Genomic DNA, 21,356 nt, shown 5'->3' with positions numbered 1-21,356 from the left:
AGGGCAGCAAAGATGCAATCTTGCATGGCCCTACTACAACGATACATACCACCACATGCCCCCAAGCATTGATGACAGTTTCTTGCTAATGTTTGTAGGCTGACTTGGATTGTAGTGACAAGGTTCGATAGAGTCATAAACCTGCCCATTGAAAGATAAGCCTTGGCAGTTGTCACCTCTAGAGATGCCCTCTATGAATTCTAAGCCTTGTACAGGGGGTTTCTGTTCCTGGTTGTATGCTATTGCTTTGGCATGGTGCTGTTGTCCACGTTCGATCACTGCCTTGACAACCAGGGAACTGGGAAAAGGATGTGAAAACAAAAACTCTGAGTCCTTTGATGGAACTTTTTTTTTTTTAAAAACAGCCCCTTACAGGTGGGCAGTACCGTCCCTGGGGAATGCCAAATTGTCCTGGCAGGATATAACAGAGCCTCACTGATGGATAGGCCAATTTGAGCAGACAACACTGTCTCTGTAGAATGTTCAGTAGTTTGTGCTGTGACTCGATCTCCTCTGTGGTATCTGTTAAGAGTCCGCCATTTTTATGAGGTCTTGTAACTGCTTAAAGTCATCAGCTAGCACCAATGGGTGAGACATGACCACCTCATCAGGTGTAGTGGCTTCCTCATCTGCTCTCACCTCCTTAACCCAGAGAGTGTGGGGTTAATGAAGGAGAAGACTATCTACCTGTATAATGTCCATGTGTGTGGCTAGAGTTTCTAGAGAACTGCTGGCAGCTCACTGCCCAGGGGTTCCAGTATGGCCACAAAAGAGGACCATATGGGATGAATGAGACATTCAGTCGTGTTCATATCTCCAGGATGGAGTTTCAGGGTCTCTCTCTGAGGTCTTCTATCTCCCTGTAGGGGTCTGTAAATGGGTTTCCCATAATGGTGAATAAGATAGCCCTGTATGGAGATTTGAAAGGCTGAAGAGAAATCCCCATCCTCTCCCTCATTGTTGTCTATTGGAAGCACCACTAGAGAGTGGTGGTGACTCCAGCAGTACTGGAGATACATGTGTGCCCAGAGACCAGGTGGGTCTCGGTACCAATAAAGGGTCAGTACCCAACAGAAGAGAGTCCAATAGATCCGCAATGGCCAGGTCTCTGAAATACCTAAATTCCTGTCATGGCCACACAGCCATCACTACTGAGGTAGTAGCTTGACTTGGTAGCTCTCTAGTGGAGGAAATAGATGGTGCCAACAGTTTCGGTTGCTCCGAGGTGCGTCTGGAGATTTGGCTGGCTGTTTAATCTTCTGTGGTACCAAAGCATCAGGTACCAAGTGTTGGGTTGTTTCCAACACTTCCAATCTGGTGGGGACGAACTTTTTGTCCTTGCCATCTTGCTTGAGTCCCATTGGTACTAATACCTGGCTGGAGCTGAGGCTCTTTGAGGCTAGGGACTTAATAGCACTGCCAGTACCAGAGGAACCTGCAGCCTCCATGGTAAGGGATTAAGAACCAGAAATCTCTGACACAGTCATCTTACATGGAAACCAAGAGCTTTTTGGTGTAGTTTCCTTATGGGAAGAAACAGACGTCCTTTTCTTGGAGAGTCTTTCTGAGAGGCCTCTGGAGTCTTTCCCTTAGGCAACCTAGAATAGTGTTGGGCCCAAGTAGCTGAAGCCCTTAACTTGCCTGGAGGTGGGTGCACAGGGTGGATCCTTTGGCCCAGATCTGAACTCTCCATTGTTAGCAGTCTTGCATTGATTTCCTGGTTCTTCCTGGCCCTAGATTTATGTACTGAGCAGAAGTTGCTTTTGTAGGGTGTTTTTCCCTCCAAGGCAATGGAACCACTGGGAATGCCAGTCACTCACCGGGATGGCCTTCCAGCAAGTGAGGTAACGTTTAAATCCCAGAGAGCCAGGCACACCCACCCAGTGAGGTGAAAACCTTCCCAGAGCGGGAATAAAGAGGACAACAATTCTCTGAGTAACAAACCACTAACACTACCTAACACACACTAGGGATTATAACTCCAACAAGACAAGCTCAATGTGGACACTGCTGAAGCTGCATCTCAAGCCCAGGGGGTTGGAAAGGAACAATTTGCTTGCGCAGCATCATATAGCCTCAGTGCAGGGCACAAGTATGCACAACCTGAATGGGCACTGCTATCAAAAGTCTCCAATCAAAGGCATATGCGCACCTGAAGTGGAGCATCCATTGGGACACTACTCAAAAGACAAGCTGTTATTTGCAAAATCAAAATCCACTGCAGGATTAGTGTGATGCTGTTTTTATGGCCAGTATTCTGCTGTCAACCAAAGGTGGGACAAGTGTGACAAAGGACTACAGCAGAGAAGAGAGCTATCCATCCCAGATCACACCATTGGCCCCGAGTTTAGAATGCCGATTCCAAGTTTTCAATGACTTGAATGATGGCTAGGGTTACCACATCTGTGGTGCAAAAGAACAGGACATCTGGGATGATCTTGAGCCTATATAACTGGACAGCTTGCAGTATGTTCTGAGCATAGTGTCATAGATTTCCCCAGACAACTACCGCAAAAAAAAACAGATAGCTGGCAGCATGTGCTGAGAGCCCTTACAGATTTCCCAGGACAGCTACCTAAAAAAAGGGATGATCCTATGGACAGGTGGCAACCCTAATTAGGTTGCAAACTGAACCAACTGCAAACCACTGCAGTGATCCTGCACAAAGCCTGAAACCGCAGTGTAACCCACTGTTGACTGCACGTCATGTGTCCTCCTCTGTGCCCGATCCACAGAGAATACGAGTACCCTGGCAGCTCTCAGCTACAAAACTTTTTGCTCAACCTGGGGCAGTTCATGTTTTAGCTCTGGAGGTCCCTGGTTCAATTCTCAATGACAACCAAGATGGCAGTCATCCCAATAGCTCTGACAGGGGTGAGCTGTCCCTTTTCCGCTCAGTGATAGGTCAACCCTAAAGCCTAAGTGGTTTAAATGTTGACATTGTTAACTATTTCACTGCTGACCAAAGCACAAGAGAGGAGTGACAATGAGCTAGTTTCACTACATGCAGAGCATGCAAGGAGGATCTGCATGATATACTGCAAGTGCACCTCATTTTAGCATCTCAAGGTTGGCGGGGAGGGGGTGAGATTGAGAGAGTATAAATATTTCTTTCACATTCCTCATTTGACCCTGGGTCCATCCTATCAGACAAACTGCATCAGTCTGTGCTGAATTCTCTGTTCCTTGTCTGTCTCTAAGGATGGTGCAGGGACACAGGCAGAAGCAAAAACATCTGTAAGCTTCTGCCTCCTACAGAACTAAGAGGCATTGGCAGAAGGCCTAGCTCCGCACCTCTGAAAAGAGAGAGCAGTTCAGGGACACCAGCTGCAGGCATACGAATGGGAACAGAGCCAATCACCTGGGAGACAAACCTCACAGCCTGGGAAATAAAGAAAGGACAAGCTGTGCGGGGCCAGTGACTACATAGGTCTGCATCAGCAAGGCTGTGACCTCCTGGAACGCTCGGCATGCAGCACCAATGGGACCCATAACAGGGGAGGGTCTGAGGCACAGGAGAGGCGGCATATCTATTACTCCGTGTTTAAAATACCCTTGTGCTGTTCTCAAATCCCTAGCAGCAATTCAGCTTCTACATACACACCCAGCTCTGAGAGCACTCTCCTGGGACTGGCCACCACTGTGGAGGGGTAAATTCGTAGGGGGATCTAGCAGGAGGCAAGAGCTCACTCCCAGACAAGGGTGTAGGCAGCTAAACTGAAAATGTACGCATCCTACAGATGGGCTAAACCAGGAGCGATTTCCTTCTGACACCTCAGGTTCTCCGTTAAGCTAATACTCCTTCATGACACTCTGGCAACGTAAAGGCATCTTAAAGTGGGTGGAAACCAACTCTCAGGAGTAGTCTCAGGGCAGGAGCCCTCCCCTGCAAGTGCAGGCAGAGTGTAAGGGCTCTGAACTCTCAGCTCCCAGACCCTGGCAGATGGGGCGCACCGGAGGCTTGCCAGGAGCAGGGCATGCCCAGAATGCTTTGTACGGTGGCTATTTCCTGCTTCCCAGGTCACAAAGAAGGCCATAGGAAACACAGCATAAGTTAGAACAGCCTGGAGGCTTCTGTGTGTCCACCAGGAGCCCAGATGCAGAGCACAAAAGTGGCTTAAAGCCACACATCTCTCCTCCCTCCTGGTTCCTGCCCCAAAGCCAGCAACTAGGTGAAAGTTGAGGGGGTTCAAACAAATATTTCCCATTTTGTCCCACTTCGAGTGCACATCTCTTTTGTGACCTGTGGGATGTCCACATCGCTTCCTGCCAGCGACTTCTTTCCTGTCCCTTTCCCATTACCTCCCGAGACAATGGATGAAACCTGTTCAAGCAGCATACGCAGCAGCCCAGGCTGCAGTGCATTCTCTGGGGAAAGCCATCTGAACTCGCATTAGCCTCCCTTCCACAAAAGGAACCATAAACAAACAATAAAGAGTAAAAATAAGAATAGTCTCATCTGTCTGTTCTGAATTTACAAGGAATAAAACATTTAGACAGATTTTCAGGAGGCAGCGTTTCCTGCCCTCATCTCTCCCCCAGCCCTGTTGCCATTATACTTCATGTGTCTGTCACAGCATACAAAAGACATACGCGGAGCTATGAAATATCTGGGCTGTGGAGTATGTGGGTGTATAAGTGAGCCTGCAGGGCCCCTCAGTGCACCAAATAGCTCCAGAAAACTGATTTCCAGGACCTGCCAAGCCTCGTTTCTTTTAAAAGGAAAAAAATAGCAGCTTATTTTTCCCTTTCAAAGACCGAAAAAAGAAAAAAAAAAAGTGTATTAACTAAAAAGTAGGGAGGTTTCTGACAGGTTCCTTTCTTAGACCCCAACAGAGATCAAGACTCCGCTTGTGCCAGGCGCTGCAGAACCAAAGTATGATACACTCCATTCTCTGAAGACTTCACAGTCTAATTGGACAAGACGAGGGTGAGGAGAAAAAGCAGCATAGACAAATGAAGGCACTTGCCAAAGTTAACATGGCAGATCAATGTCCTAGGCAGGAATAGAGTTCAGCTCTCCTGCCTCCCACTATAGTGCCCCAGCCAATAAACCACACTGCCTCACCGGTGTTTCCCCATCAAGGGCCTGAGCTCCTCAGTTACTATCTTTCAACTGACAGAGCTAGTCTGTTAGCTCAGAAAGGAGAGGCTTATGCCACCTTAAGATTCAGAGGGCCTGCAGACAACTGAACCAGCGGAATCAGTACAAAGCGGGGATGGGGATTTGAGCTATTGTAGGCATCTGAAGCAAAGGATGGGGAATGTATAACTAACCCAGTGTGACTTGTCTCTCTCTAGTACAGAGGTGGGCAAACTATAGCCTGTGAGATCAGCCTGATCGGCCCCTGAGCTCCTGGCTCAGGAAGCTAGCCCCTGGCCCCTCCCCTACTGTTCCCCTCCCCGGCAGCCTCAGCTTACTGCACCGCCAGCGCAATGCTCTGGGTGGCAGGGCTGCGAGCTCCTGGGGCAGCGCAGCTGCAGAACTGTGGCCTGACCCGGTGCTCTGTGCTGCACAGCACAGCTGCCTGTCCTGGTGCAGCTGCATTGCCAGCCACCAGTGCTCCAGGCAGCACGATAAGGGGTAGGGAGCAGGGGGAGTAGGGGCTTGGACAGAGGGCAAGGGAGTTCAGGGAGTGGTCTGGGGGTGTGGATAGGCGTCAGGGTATTCAGAGGGCAGGGGTCCCGGGAGGATAGCCAGGAAGGAGAGGAGGGTAGGATGGGGCGGCAGGGGGGTCTGGGGGTGGTCAGGGAGAAGGAGTGGTTGGATGGAGTAAGGGTCCATGGGGGGAGGGCAGTCAGAAAGGAGGGGGGGTTGGATGGGGCAGAAGGAGGCAGTTAGGGGTGGGGAATCTGGGGGTGGTCAAGGGACAGAGAGAGGGAGAGTTGGATGGGGCAGGGGTCCCCCCAGGGCCATCAGGGGGTGAGAAGCGGTGGGGGTCAGCTAGGTGGTGGGGGCCAGGCCATGCCTGGCTGTTTGGGGAGGCAAAGCCTCCCCTAACCCGCCCTCCATACAATTTCAGAAACCCAAAGTGGCCCTCAGGCCAAAAAGTTTGCCCGCCCCTGCCCTAGTAGCTAAACCACAAAGAGAGGTTTATGAGTGTGTTACAGCCTCTAACTAATGCACCTGATCTTTTATATAAACAGCAGAGGCTGTTCAAATCCTGGGCCTACCATGCAGCTCTGCCAATACATTTCACGGCGATAACGCGCACCCTCATCACAAACACTATTTCAGTCCTAGGCCCCCAGACCACTCCACCAATGCTTCTTGGTATTGATCTGTTACACTCCCTGCTGCCATGCCACTATGACAATCAGGACTGAAGTTCAAACAGATAGCTAAGGGTTAATGTCTCTTACACCTGGAAAAAAGTACCTGAAACACCTGACCAGAGGACCAATCAGGAAACCAGATTTTTTCAGATCTGGGTGGAGGGAAGTTTGTGTGTGAGTCCTTTGTTCTGGTCTTCTGTCTTGAATCTCTCTCTCTCGGCTATGAGAAGGATTTCTGTTTCCTGATTTCTAATCTTCTGTTTCCAAGTTGTAAGTACAGAAATCATAAAAACAATAGGGGTTATTGTTTTTTTTCTTTTGTATTTACATGGTATAGTTGCTGGAGTGCTTTGGATTGTATTCTTTTTGAATAAGGCTGTTTATTCAATATTCTTTTAAGCAATTGACCCTGTATTTCTCACCTTAATACAGAGAGACCATTTTTATGTATTTTTCTTTCTTTTTATATAAAGCTTTCTTTTAAGACCTGTTGGAGTTTTTCTTTAGTGGGGAACTCCAGGGAATTGAGTCTGCAGCTCACCAGGGAATTGGTGGGAGGAAGAAGTCAGGGGGAAATCTGTGTGTTAGATTTACTAGCCTGACTTCTGGGTGAAGAGGGAAGTGCTTGTGTTTCCAGGACTGGAAATAGAGAGGGTGGACTCCCTCTGTTTAGATTCACGGAGTTTGCTTCTGTCTCTCTCTCCAGGAACACCTGGAGGGGGGAAGGGAAAAGGTTTATTTCCCTTTGTTGTGAGACTCAAGGGATTTGGGTCTTGGGGTCCCCGGGAAGGTTTTTGGGGGGACCAGAGTGCCCCAAAACACTCTAATTTTTTGGGTGGTGGCAGCTTTACCAGGTCCAAGCTGGTAACTAAGCTTGGAGGTTTTCATGCTAACCCCCATATTTTGGACGCTAAGGTCCAAATCTGGGACTAGGTTTATGATACTGATGATGCAACAAAACTCAGCTTGCTCCCCTAAATCCCACTGGGGATATTATCAGCTGTGTGATGAGCTTTGGGAGATGGATGACTATCTGGATTGGACTGAGTTGCTTGTGACACTCCACATTTGAATCCAATGTGTCCTGAAACCCTAGTGCATTATCTTCACCTAAATTTTTCAATGCCAGGTCATGTGCCCAAATCTGAATATGACAAAAAGCACTCAGCCACCTTCCTGGCACTTTCCGCAGAGCCCAGAGTTCCTGAGGGAATGGAGACTGGCTGAGATGCACATTGATCTCTCTCTGGTACGTACATGCCCCTGTACTGGGGTATCACCATTGCTAATGCATTTGTCCTCATAATTCCTTTGTGAAGTAGGGAGCTGAGATACAGAGGGGCTAAGTGACTTGCCCGAGGTCATACAGGGAGTCTTTGATAGGGCAGAGAACTGAACCTGGATCTCCTACATAGCACTGGACCATCCATCCTTCGCCAACCTGAAGCTGTGTTTTCTTTCCTTATGAGCTTTCCCATAGGAATCCCTGGTATCACATTTCTATTAGAGCTGCGGGGGAGGGGAGAGAAGGGGGAACCTTTCTACACTGGTGCAGACATAGGCTTTCATGCATGGGTCCTTGGGCCATTTCCACAGAAACCAAACCTCCGTTCCCCACTGATGGTATGATCTCTGCAAGGGAATCCCCAGGGAGATTTCTCCTCCCCTTCTCCCTCACCCATGGACATTAGAAAGAGGGAATGGTCTGGACTATAATGATCCATCTCTCTCTCTCTCTCCTTCTTTCAACAATGAAGTAAAAACATGTTGTTATCTGGTCTGAGAACTCCCAGGCTGACAGTTAAGTAATATCCCTCTCAGGACACTGTCTGAAATCAGCTTATGTCTGGTTCCTCCTGTTTATATGAAACTCACAGTAATATTCCCTTAATTGTACGTCTAGGATTGTGTGTGGCAGAAAGGGAGGGAGTGGGGAGAGATGTGCTTTTGATTTATGTTAGTTGACAAGGATTAGTTTCTGTAATGCTCTTGGGATAAAAACATCAGTCGGAAAAACCTTTACAAATAAAACAAAACACAAGACTACATTGTATTTTGTTCCACTTGATTCTCCCATCATATACCTTCCCTCTTATCTCTTCTCCATACATCCCAGGCTATCCATAAAGCAGAAAGGCAGAACCCCTTTGGACTTGTACACACTAGCACTTACTTCGGTAGAACTTAAATTGCTCAGGGGTGTGAAAAAGCCACCCCTCAGCGACATAAGTTACACCAACAGAAGCGCCGGCATGGACAGCTCTGTTGGCAGGAGAGCTTCTCTCGCCGACACAGCTATCGTGCATGGGGAGATGGAACAAGTATGCCGATGGGAGAGTTCTCCATCGGCACAGAGCATCTGCACTGGCAGCACTACAGCGGCACAGCTACATTGGTAGAGCTGCGCCGCTGTACCGATTCTAGTGTAGACTAGCCTTATGTCTATATAAGTTCAAAACCAATGAAGTCTTAAGCTGACATTCTCAGGCCTCAGTTGGTGTAGGCACCACACTTTTAGAAAGATGTGGATAAATTGGAGAGCATGTCCAGAAGACAACAAAACACGATAAAAGTTTTAGAAAACCTGACCTATGAGGAAAGAGTAAAAACAAAAAAAACTGGGCATGTTTAGTCTTGAGAAAAGAAGATTGAGGGGTCCTGGTAACAGTCTTCAAATATGTTAAAGGCTGTTATAAAAAGAGGACTGGTCAGTTAGAACAAGAAAGAATCTGCTTAGTCTGCAGCAAGGGAGGTTTAGATTAGGTATTAGGAAAAACTAACTATCAGGGTAGTTATGCTCTGAAATAGGCTTCCAAAGGAAGTTGTTGAATCCCTGTCACTGGAGGTTTTTAAGAACATGTTGAACGTATAGTTGTCAGGGATGATGTACATAGGCTTGGTCCCACATCAGCATGGTAGGGGGAGGTATTGGAGGATCTCTCAAGGTCCCTTTCAGCCCTAAAATTTCTCTGATTGTTATTCTTACAATTTGCTAAACCAGTTTCTAGCTCTGGATACTGGTAGCTACAGCTAGAAGTACCAGAGCGACACAACCCAGCCAGAGACACCTACAGCTACAAATGGAGCACTAGTAGATGACATTCACCATCAACAATAGCAAAGTGACTTCTACACAGAGCCTTGGTGCTTAGTTAAATGGCATGCCTTTTTATCTGAAGTGTCTATTTGGAATATCATCACAGGATGTTGGCATGGATTTGTGTGTCCAGTAGAAAGAGATGTTGGGTAAATCTGACCTTGACTCTAACTGGCTGCTTATCAATTATGAGAAATTACTGAAAGTAACATCAGAGGGTCTAGCCAACAGAGTCCCACTGTGCTGTGTGCAGAAGGGAGCAGTGACTTGCTCAGGGTCACAGCTTGTCAATGGAATAGCTGAGAATAGAACCCAGGTCTCCCACTGACTTCTTCCCTTCCGTATTAAGGCCAAGCTTTTCCTTCTCTGACCTTTGCCCTGCCTACAGTCTTTCACCTCCATCTCCTCCTTTCCCATTTCTCTCCTTATTCCCCACTCAAACTTCTCCCCAAATCCTCTCGTCTTCTTTGTCCAGTCCCATTTGCACACTACCCATACACTGAACAGCCTCCTAGTCCCTGTTATGTTTGCCAAATCCTTCCTCACCTCTTTCAAAACACCCCCCTCTTTCAAAACACCCCCCAAACCTCACCTGCCATAACGACCACATTGGGTTTCTTCTGTTTGTAGGGCCCGGTAATCCATTTGGTGCATCATAACTGATGATAAAGCATCATTTGTGCTTCCAGGTCCTTATTTTCAGAAGGGCTGAGCTCCCTCTGCTTTCAGTGGGAGCTGATGGTTGGCTCAGCCCTTTTGAAAATAAGGCCACTTACCTGGTGCTTCAGCAAGGATTTAGGAGCCCACCTTTGAACACCCATTGTGGGAAATCTTGGCCAGCGTGTTCTACTTCTCAGTCCTGTGTGCTACTTCCTAAGACTCCTGCTCTATTCCTGCCTCAGTCAATTGATTTACTAGATGACATTCGAAAAGTCACTTAACTTCTCTACCTCCGTCTCCCCATCCATAAATGATAATACTCCCCCACAGGGGCACACTGAGGTTTAATTTGTCAGTGTTTGTAAAACACGTTGAGATCCTCAGATGGAGGCTGCTGTTGAAGTGCACAGCATCACTTTTACAGGAGACATGCTCCTTCGTTGTTGGAGAGCAATCAATCTTCGAGGGAAACTACGGCTGCATGAAACGCGTGTCCTTGAACATTTTCAATTTCAAGTACACTCCTGTTCGCTTTTCACTTCTCTTCCTCCCTCCCCCGCACCCTGACTTTATATTGGGAATCACGCTCAGAAGCTGAGTGAGCCAGTTCCAATGACAGCAAAAGAACCCTTCTTTCACAGGGGATTTGTATCACAGAACCCCTTTCTGGGGATGCCCATCAACAAAGGAAACACAGGAAACCATTGTGCATCTCACTGCTACCAAGGAAAGAAGTCTTGTTGTGCCATAGCCTCAGGAGTTAGGGTGCTACATGCAAATTAAACTGCACTTTGCACCAGGCAGATTAAATAAAGTCCCACGCCTGTAAACACTCGCATCTGACTCTACCTAGGAGCATGAGAGAAGACTCAGGAAAGTCAATGGGACTGCTCATGGAGTTGAAGTTAAGCATTCTCGTAATTGTTTGCAAGATCGGGGCCTAAGTAGTGCAATGTCTTCTGTTTTGCTAAGGCTCCTCCTTTCACACATGCAGAGGCCTTCAAGTACTAAACACGGCTCATACTGGGTCATTTTGATGGAAACCCTATCCCCTCTTTCATTGCCTGTAGGATTAGGAGCAGTAACCTGTAGAAGAAATAACAACATCCAGCCTCCTCCTAAAAATACACGTGCCATGGTAGCAATAGACTCAGCCACTGGCCTAAATGGTGATACTAGCATCGCTCACTGAAATCGAGGTTCTATTGTGCTAGGTGCTGTACGCACCCATGCCTGCCCTGAAGAACTCACAATCTAAACAGACAAGCGAGACAAAAGGTTGAGAGAACAGAAGTATCACCCCCATTTCACGGATGGAGGCATCGAGAGAAAGAAAGCAACGTGTTCAAGGCCCCATATGGTAGGTCTACGCTGCAGTAAAAGACCTGCAGCATGGTCACAGCTGGCTCAGGTCAGGTGGCTCGGGCTGCAGGGCTAAAAATAGCAGCATAGATGACCAGGCTAGGCCTGGAGCCCGGGGTCTGAAACCCCATGAGCAGGGAGGGTCTCAGACCCCAAGTTCCAGCCTGAGCATCTACACTGCTATTTTTAACCCTGCAGCCCGAACCCAGGGATCCTAAATCAGCAGACCTGGTCTCTGAGACTGAGTGTTACTGGTTTTTTTTAAATCACATTGTAGACATACCCACAGTGTCTAGCAGAGAGCAAGGATTTGACCCTAGATTGCCCACGTGCTAGAGTCCAGTGCCTTAACCACAAGCCTACACATCCCTTCTTCTAAAATGCTGCCTTAGCAAACCATACGATTAATGTCAATCTGTGCTACACACAGAGCTGGAGTTCAGATGAAAATATGCAAGCATGTGGAGATGGGAAGGGGATACAAATAAATAAGTACTTGAGGTATTACATCAGCATCTAGAGGCTGGTCTCTGAAAAGATGTGGTTGAATTCCTGCTAAAATCTGTAAAAGTTGGTCCTGCAGCTAAGGTCTAGAATGGTGGTGTAGTTGGCTCTCTCTGTGAATAAAAGGTGGTCTAGAAAATCCAGAAGAATTCCTTTTCCATTCAGAAATTAATTGAGAGCATGTCCCTGGTGAATATTAGGGTGAAAGGAGAATACAGTATAAAATTCAAAGAGGATGGGAGGAAGAAAGGAAAAGCACAGAGCTCAGACCAGTACATTTTGGCTCCAAGAGCAAGGAATATCCATGGGGGAAGGGCTGTCTGAGAAGCAGCGGCTCCAGGCACCAGCGCTCCAAGTGTGTACCTGGGGCAGCAAGGCGCTGGGGTCGCCATGCCAGTTCCAGTGAGGGCGGCAGTCAGGCAACCTTCGGCGGCACGCCTACGGGAGGTCCGCCAGTCCTGTGGATTCAGCGGCAGGTACGCCGAATCCACGGGACTGGTGGACCTCCCGCAGGCGTGCCAATGAAGGCTGCTTGCCTGCCGTGCTTGGGGCAGCAAAAAAGCTAGAGCCGCCCCTGTGTCTGAGGGAAGGCTAGCTAAACAATATTTACTTATGTGACATTTTTATTATTAGTTAGTGCTCTGCATACCTAATAAATAATTGGTCAGGCATTTTCATAGCTGCTTTCTTATGACAACCTGTGCCAGTGTCTCTGGCTTTTCTCTTGTTCTAGACAGCGGAGGTTGGCAAAATGAGCATCCCCTCTGATGCAGATAAGGCATCATTTTTGTGTCAGTTAAGGTCACTTGCATCTGCTCAGTCTTGTATCTCAAGGGCTTCAATTCATCATTGTCAGCACAGTCAGAGACTACGATCATCCATTTGCAACTGCTTTGAGCCTGGTTCAGAATCTCAATGCAGGAAAACCATTGTTAAGCTCTTCCCTAGTGCACACACAGAAAGAACTGAATAGATATCCACTCTCAGTCATGATTGTGATCATTGCACATGTACCTCCGGCAAGGCCAATTTTTTTCTTCTTTCAAACCTTTGTTGAAAAGCTAGCTATTCTTTGCTGTGTATCCAACTGCATTATACAGAGGGTGACCTGGCTACTGCTAGTCTGATTATATTGATTTGCAACAGGAAAATGTGCCATCATGCAACATACCAAGAGTACATAACCCATTTTGTGTGGCATGATTTGCTGCAACACTATGGCACAGGCTGATGTGCACAGTCATGGGAGGAATGGACTGAGGGGCATTTATTTTCTGTGGTGCGAAGCAGAAAGAAGGGCCAAACTTTTGAAACTCAAATGCCTAAAATTAGACATCCAAAATTTATATTTAGGCACTATGGCAGAGCTCCGACCTTGTCCCCATGGGTCCCACACTTCCAGGCAGTTTATGCTAGCCTCAGAGGCTCACTGCGACCCTCCATGTAGCCCTTCTCTCTCCAGGGCCAGGGTACAGTCTACTGAGCCCTTTTCATCATAAGCCAGCAAGGAGGTTGGAGAGAGAGAACTCCCACAGACTTTGTTGTCCCTACAGGCTTTTTCAAGAACAGTTGAGTCTCCTGTCCTGACAGGTAACTGTCTTCCCTTCCCAGGAGGTGTTTCTGTAGAGGTGGGTTGGGGGGAACACAGGCCCGCCCTGTACTCCGGGTTCCGGCCCAGGGACCCTAATGGCAGCAGCTGTTGGCAGCCAACCTTTCACTGCCAGAGTTGCTACATTTCCCTGGGCCACTTCCCCACAGCTCCCCTGCTTCCCTCTCTCAACACCTTCTTCACTCTTACCTTAGGGCTCCCTTTCCAGTGGTTTCAGGGTGTCTTCATTATCCAGCCCTTCAGCCACGCTTCCCTCTCCTCTGGCTCCCTAGCTCTCTTTGACCTGACTGGAGTGAGCCTTTTTATACCATCAGAGGGGCCTTAATTAGAGTTAGGTGCTTAATAGTCTCACCTGACTCTTAGCAGGTTAATTGGAGTCAGGTGTTCTCCTTAGCCTGGAGCAGCCCCTGCTCTGATCAGTCAGGGAACAGAAAACTGCTTATCCAGTGGCCAGTATATCTGCCTTCTACTATTCTGCTGTTCCCAGCTGGCTTGGGTCTATCGCAGCACCTAATAAGAGGCTTGATTTTGAGAGGTGCTAAGCACCTGTAGCTCCCATTAGAGTCACATCAGGCATCCAAGATTGGAAACGTTGGTCATAACATACCTGGCTGTATTCAGAGTTCATTTATACTATAATTCTACTGGTTGAAATACAAATACTGCACCTTTACCCCAGTGTTACTAAGCTGAGAATCTAGGTCATTGCTCTTGCATATTATCTTGATATGCTGCTGCAAGAGAAAATTTCCCCAAGTTTTTTCACCATCCATGAAAAGGTATCTACTTAAACATAGACACCAGCTGCTTCCATAATTAGAATCCTTTCTGGGAATGACATCTCTCGGGTCTCTATTTCCAGCCAAAATTATGCACTCACGCATTTTATAGACAACAGTAATTTCCAAAGGTGAATAAGATTCCTCCCATACATTTTATTGGCTATAATAAAAAGAATCTTGAGTTAGCAAAAGCGGTGAGCAGGGAACTGTTTGGGCTGGGGAGAGCTGGCTGACATACTGTAAAGAAGATGAAGAGGCTGCAGAAGAATTCCCGGGGATACAGAGAGGAGGGACTGCAGGAGGAGGAGGAGGAAGATAAAGGAGAATGTAGCAAAAAGGATGATGATGAGTATGAAGGACACGATGAGGCGAAGTCATAGGAAGTGGTAAATATGGAAAAAAATAGTCAGAAAAAAGTAGATAAAATGCAAAGGTGGATGAAAATGGCAAAAAAAGAGCATCAATAGGGGATTACAGCTTCTGATTGGTTAAGAATCGTGCCTATACTATTACTTTTGTTACTCTGGCTCCCCCACCTCGCACACTGACACACTTTTGCTTGTCTCATCCAGGGCATGTATTGTCTTTTCAAGCATAAGCAGTTTGAGATGGGGTTTTTCATCTTCTATATGTTTGTATAGCACCTAGCACAAAAGGGCCTCTAGCCACTTTCTCCTTGTAAACTATAAATGAAACCAATAGGTAGGGAGAACACCTCTGTCATAAACAGATAGTTAAGGGTTAATAGAACAGGAGTACTTCATGTCTCTTTTGACTGTAAAAGGTTAACAAGTTCAGTGAGCCTGGCTGTCACCTGACCAGAGGACCAATCAGGGGACAGGATACTTTCAAATCTTGAGGGAGGGAAGTTTTTGTGTATGCTGTTAGTGTTTGGTGGTTGTTCACTCTGGGGGCTCAGAGGGACCAGATGTGCAACCAGGTTTCTCTCCAATCTCTTTGATACAGTCTCTTATATGTCCAGAATAGTGAGTACTAGGTAGATAAGGCGAGTTAGGCTTATGTTTGTTTTCTTTATTTGCAAATGTGTATTTGGCTGGAAGGAGTTCAAATTTGTATTTTGCTGAAAGGATTTTAATTTGTATTTGTATACTTAGGCTGGGAGGGTATTCCCAGTGTCTATAGCTGAAAGACCCTGTAACATATTCCATCTTAAATTTACAAAGATAATTTTTACTGTTTTTTCTTTCTTTAATTAAAAAGCTTTTCTTGTTTAAGAACCTGATTGTTTCTTTATTCTGGTGAGGCCCCAGGGGACTGGGTCTGGATCCACCAGGGAATTGGTGGGGAGAAAGGAGGGAAAGGGGAGAGAATGGTTAATTTTCTCTCTGTGTTAGGATTACTATCTCTCTCAGGGAGAGTCTGGGAGGGGGAGAGAGAAGGAGGGGGGGAGGTGAATTTTCCTCTCTGTTTTAAGATTCAAGGAGTTTGAATCACAGTGATCTTCCAGGTTAACCCAGGGAAGGGAAGCCTGGGAGAGGCAACGGTGAGGGAAAGGGTTTACTTTCCTTGTGTTAAGATCCAGAGGGGGTCTTGGGGGTCCCCGGGCAAGGTTTTGGGGGGACCAGAGTGTACTAGGCACTGGTATTCCTGGTTGATGGCAGCGCTGCAAGTACTAAGCTGGTAATTGAGCTTAGAGGAATTCATGCTGGTACCCCATCTTTCGGATGCTAAGGTTCAGTGTGGGGAATTATACCATGACAAGCTCAGATTAACCAGTGTGGGAACACAAGAATAAGACGACAATGAATGAAATTGAAAGGAGGCAAATTTAAAGTCAATAAAAAGAAATTCTCCCTCACAATGAAAAAATAGTTTGTGGAACTCATTGCCACAAGATATTATTGAGGCCAAAAAACTTAGTAGGATGCAAAACAGTATTTGCTATTTATATGGGTAATGAGACTATTCTGAGCTATAGCAGTAAATATTTTTAAAAACAAGAGTTTGGGCAGGGGTAGAAACTCTCCTGCCTTATGAGCCAATCTCAAACTCTTAGGGCTTTGGAAGGAACAGTTCCTTGGGGCAGGTTATCCCATAACTGCCAAGCGCAGGACTAAAAGAATCTGACAGGCAGTGCAGGCAGCACAGAATGCAAAGCACTAAATTCTGGTGCTCAGCACGGAGACTACTTGAAGGAGGCCCTTTTCCTCGATGTACTTGGAGAAGGTGGTGGAGATTGTTAGAGGGCTTTCCCTTCACCCTCTCTCCTGGTTTTTGTCACACAGGCAGAGAGAAGAAGTCTGAAATGCAGACAATGCAATGTTTATCGCAGTTAGTTTCCAGCAAACGTGTCCCATAACTCTTACGCTGCAAAGCCTTGTTTCCCAATGTTCCGACTCCCCACTTCTCAGCAGGCAGAATTATGCCTGAAATGCATGCTCACAGTCCCACTCCTTACAACTTATGGTCATGTTCCATTTTGGGAGGGATCGTGGGTCTGGAGTCTTCATTCCTACCCCTTCCCCCTCCCCCCTCAGGGGAGGGGTAAGGAGTGAGGTTGTGCTCCAGTCAGGGGCAGGAATTTCTCTGGTCTTTTAATGTTTTACCTCCCCCCACAAATCCTCCCTTGCCCCTCCCAATTGGTTGCTTGATCTTACCTTAAGATAAGAATTTGAGCCAGTCTTTAAGTGTGCGCTCCTATATTTTAAAATGTTATTAAAGCTAATGTTAAAAAATTAGATAGTACACAGGTTGAGAAAAGTGTGTCTGTACCTCTGGGTATAGTGCTTAGATTATCCAGAAATACAAAGTTTGCTTTTAAAGTGATAAGATACATATAGTGCATAATCAGCAATCACCCAAATTTAGGTGTATAAATGTAAGAATACAATTTAGGTCTTAGCATCCAAGTATTCGGGTACATCACTCATGAAAAGGGATACTGAGAGTTGGTTGTGGAAAACAAATATATCAATGAGTGAAGATTGTCCCTCAGTCGTTGAGAATTTAGGGTAGGTTATCCATTTAAAAAGTACAATCCAGAAGGAAATTATTTCAGTTACTTTCCCCACTGTGCTTCTCCTTGGCATTCCAGCTCATCCCTCCTGGTATTGCCGATGTCCAGTGATGTGTTCTCTGTAGATGTCCCTCAACCTGATGGAGTCTGACACCACTACCGGGCGGGGTGGGAGTGTAACACTTCAACTGCTCTTATCTGTTCCCATTATACTAACAAACCCCTCTGGCTTAGGCAAAAGCAACATTTACAGCGTCCATCTCTGTCCTTAGTAAGAATCCTTTTGTTCACACATATTAGTAAAAATGTATGTATATCAAAACTCAAAGTACTATCTCAGGCAAAACTACAGGCCTGGATCCTACATTGTTAGGAGTATTGGTGTCAGAGATGAGAGTTGCTCTCAGGTTTATTCACCCTACTCCTCGCCCGTGCTAACAGAGGAGCATACAAATTGCCACTCTGCACCAGACCAGTGCTCCTATCTAATCTAACAGTGGGCAGCACTTAGGGGCTACACAGGAAGGTGCAAGGAAGCCTGCACTTTGCAGTTAGTGACAATTTGCTCCCAGAGAAAGTTCCTCTTGTTACCCAAAATACCAAAGGCTGAATTAAGCTGTAGGACATGAAGGTTTATATCCCTTCTAGTACTCTTGCGGTTGTCATAGTACTTACTGCTACAACTCTGGATGTCCTTGTTACCTACATACATGTCTGAATCCTGCTAAGCATTTGGCCTCCATGATATCTTGTGGCAATGAGCTTCACAGACTAATGCTAGTTTTATGAAAATAATTATTTCCTTTTATCATCTTCAAATTGGCCACCTCTCAATTTAGTGCCTGTTTCCTGCTTGGGTTATAAGATTGGGAACTTTGGTTCACCCTGTCTCCCTTCTCCATACTAGTCATGATTTTCTCTTTTTCGGTCTTGTCCCATCATATACATCTCCACGCAGTACACTCTAGAAAATTTCCAGACCTACCATGGAAGGATTCCTTTTCACATTTGTTTTCTTAGCACAGGATAGAGCTTTGCGGTCAATGAAAAACAACTTGCATGGCTAGATAAACAGCAACTCCTCAAGAAGAGCAGGAGCGTGTTGCAATTAGTCATTAAACTCCGACCCAAAGCCCTAACATGATCTTGAGGAGCAGGGTTTTTTAAAACTGTCCTTCCACTACTTGGACTATTAATTACTTGTGCCCTTTGAGAGTCTAGACAATCACAAATAATGCTGCCCAGGAGGAAAATCGGGGGAAGCGTGATCATTTGGTATTCTACCAGACTAAATGCTATCAGCACACCATGTTCACCCCAAGGCGCAAGCAGCAACACTGGCTCCAAGAGGAGGATTAGCAAATGCCACAGCAACGAGCATTCAGTCATCATTGCCATGGTTTAGTGAAGACAAAGCTGCACTGACAGGAAGGTGAGACGGTAGTTCAGAAGAAAAATACTAAGGCAGAAAGACAAGTGCCTAATGAAGTCCTTTGCATGAGCACATCTCTCCCTTAAGAAAACGTCACCTCAGAATGATACACCTGCACTGTCTTTGCGAAAGCCAAAGGGAGGGAATCTGTTTGAGGAATCTCTCATATGAAGTGGCTGCAGGGCAGTGCTTTTAAAACAAGCCCAGTGAGTGAGACACAAGATGAGAAGTCACGAGATCTTGGTACTATTCCCAGCTGTTCCAAAATCTTGCAGTAGGACCTTGGGGAAATCATGTAACCTCTCTTTTGACAATCTTGGCCTATGTACATACCACTGTGTAACAGAATCTGCTGGTAGCCTCATGGCCACAATATTTTCAACAAGAACAGCCTTGGGAGGGTGAGGGAGTCATGAAAAATAGAGCTGTTGACAGCAGGCCCCTATTTTCCACATTCTTGTCATCCTGAGTGTCAGTTACATCTTTACTGCAAAATCAGTATGGTAGAATTTTATATCCACTTAGCACACACAGATGACCACATAAGGGGAAGGGCAATGGATAATCAGTAAGGCTGCGAGTTTGTCATGGAGGTCACGGAAATCACAGATTCCATGACTTTATGTGACTTCTGCAGCGACTGGTGCACATAGCTCAGGGGCAGCTCAGGCAGTCACCGTGCCCCCTACCCTATCCCCAGCAGCAGCAGAGTTTGGGTTTGGGAGGGGGAAGAAGGTTGAGGGCACGGGATAGGGTGAGGCGGGCTCCGGGCAGCGTTTACATGGGGGAGGGGGCTCCTCGGAAGCAGCAACGTCCCCCTCACTCAGCTGCTAGGCAGAGACATGGTCAGGCAGCTCTGTGCATTGCGTCCACAGCTCTCATCGGTCGGGAACCACAGTCCCTGACTGCAATGCTCTTACTTGCATTGCACAGTACCTTACACAGAAATAGTCCCATTGGAGTCAACAGGGCCAATTGAGGAACGAGGTACGATGCAGTGTGAGTAAAGATACTGGCCCAGGGTTAGCAGCGAAAAGAGATCAATTCTTACCTGCCCTTGTTCCCACTCCTTAGAGATGCTGGTTAATTCTCCAAGCTATGACAACAGCAGGGATGGGCAAAATAAAGGCCAGATGAAAGCAGAATGGAAGATATATAAGAGATGATTAAAGGAGATGAGGAACTTAGACTGTGAGAGCTGTTGAAATATATAAAGGCCTCATTGGTGACAAGTCAGGAAAAGGGATGAGAGACCCCATTCCAAAAGGCCCACTTGTTTAGCATTATCTTTGCCTAGGTTCTTTACGGTGGATTTTTGCCTTGAGCGGGACCATCAAGCTGTGACTATTTGAATAAGGAACATGTAAATTAAGAGACAAAAAGAAATGAGATTGTAAATGTCTCATTAAATCACTCTGCAAGCTCCATGGCAAAAGGGAGGGTACTTTACAAGCTGCCATCGGATTAAGATACAGAGAAAGAAGCTGGGCAGGTCTACTCAAGGTTTTAAACCTTTGGTATATAGCAAGCTGGACAAAAGCATTAGGCACCATGTACACACAGATCACAGCTCAATCTTGCCAGCACTTAAGCACTTGCATTGTTTTATTCTGGGGAGCAGTCCAGTACGCTTCTATGGGTCCACTCAAGGGAGGATAGTGGCACATGCTTGAGTAGCTATAAAAACAGGCCTCTGTTTATAGGCCCACATTTTCAAAAGCAATGACTGATTTTTGAGTGCCTAACTTGAGATGCCTTAAAGGATTTTCTGAAATTGCTGAGCACCTACCCTCTGAAACTCAGGCCCTCAACCTGGTCACTCAAACATACCAGTCACTTGAAAATTCTAGCTAAGGGTCCATGTTCCCTTCCCCCAGTTTGTCAGATACGTTGCATGTAATAAATGCTCTTACAGTTACATAAGATGGAGTTGTTCCCTAATTACCAATTACCATAAGAACGATAAAGGCAATGGAAATACGTAACCAGGAAGTAAATACACTCTTCTCCAGCCACACACAGGCTCAAGCAGACATGCCCTCATTATTATTGTTTGTATATGGCAAGTGTTACACATCACTAGGCTTAAAACCCACTAGAATTCTGTGAGCAAACAACATATGCTCTCTCCTTCTTAAACTGGGAGCCTGATGATGCAATGGAAACCGCCAGCGCAACAACCGCCTTTTACCCCAGAGGGAAAGGAATTGGAGTTCTCTTTCTCAGCTCAGAAAGGTAAGCAGTGCACGGTGATGGTGGCCAAGAACACAGACGAGCAAAAGAAAAAACATATAGGGAGGAAAAAAGACCCGAGTACATAATTCTCTCAAGCACATTAAAGAGAGCCATGTGGCATACCAGTAGCAGGTTTATAAGTACTTGAAGGCTGAGTCACAACTGGAAGAAACCATCCCCATGACCTGATTTGTTCTCCAAGTATCAATCTCTCCCTTTTGTTTGCTAATGAAGAGTTATATTTCCCCCATTACATGTTCTGAGTGAGAGACAGGGCTAAGTATTATAACAACCCTGCCACTGAAGCATATCAGCAGAGTATTAGCATTTGGAGCATTGCAATGTCTCTACACATGTTACGCTGCTTAATTTCTCAGCTAAAGGCACTCCAAGGAGAAATACCTATAACACTGCTCTACAGC

The 21,356-nt window shown here is 46.4% G+C and overlaps 1 protein-coding gene across 7 annotated transcripts in view; it reads right to left on the bottom strand.

Moving 5' to 3' along the window:
- The window catches only part of TSPAN4 (tetraspanin 4), a 689,771-nt gene that overhangs the window by 470,842 nt on the left and 197,573 nt on the right, over window positions 1-21,356 (bottom strand). For 2 of the 7 annotated variants that reach the window (XM_050952938.1, XM_050952941.1), the window contains exon 1: window positions 19,751-19,832. The exons of the other annotated variants lie outside the window; for them this stretch is intronic. The gene's annotated coding sequence lies outside the window, so the exon portion shown is untranslated. Of the gene's footprint in view, window positions 1-19,750; window positions 19,833-21,356 lie in introns of those variants that run through there. 7 annotated transcript variants of the gene reach the window in all.

Source organism: Gopherus flavomarginatus, chromosome 5 (assembly GCF_025201925.1).
Source record: "Gopherus flavomarginatus isolate rGopFla2 chromosome 5, rGopFla2.mat.asm, whole genome shotgun sequence".
Classification (NCBI taxonomy): Eukaryota; Metazoa; Chordata; order Testudines; family Testudinidae; genus Gopherus; species Gopherus flavomarginatus.
The sequence above is the reverse complement of the archived record's forward strand: the minus strand, read 5'-3'. Positions and strand labels throughout refer to the sequence as shown.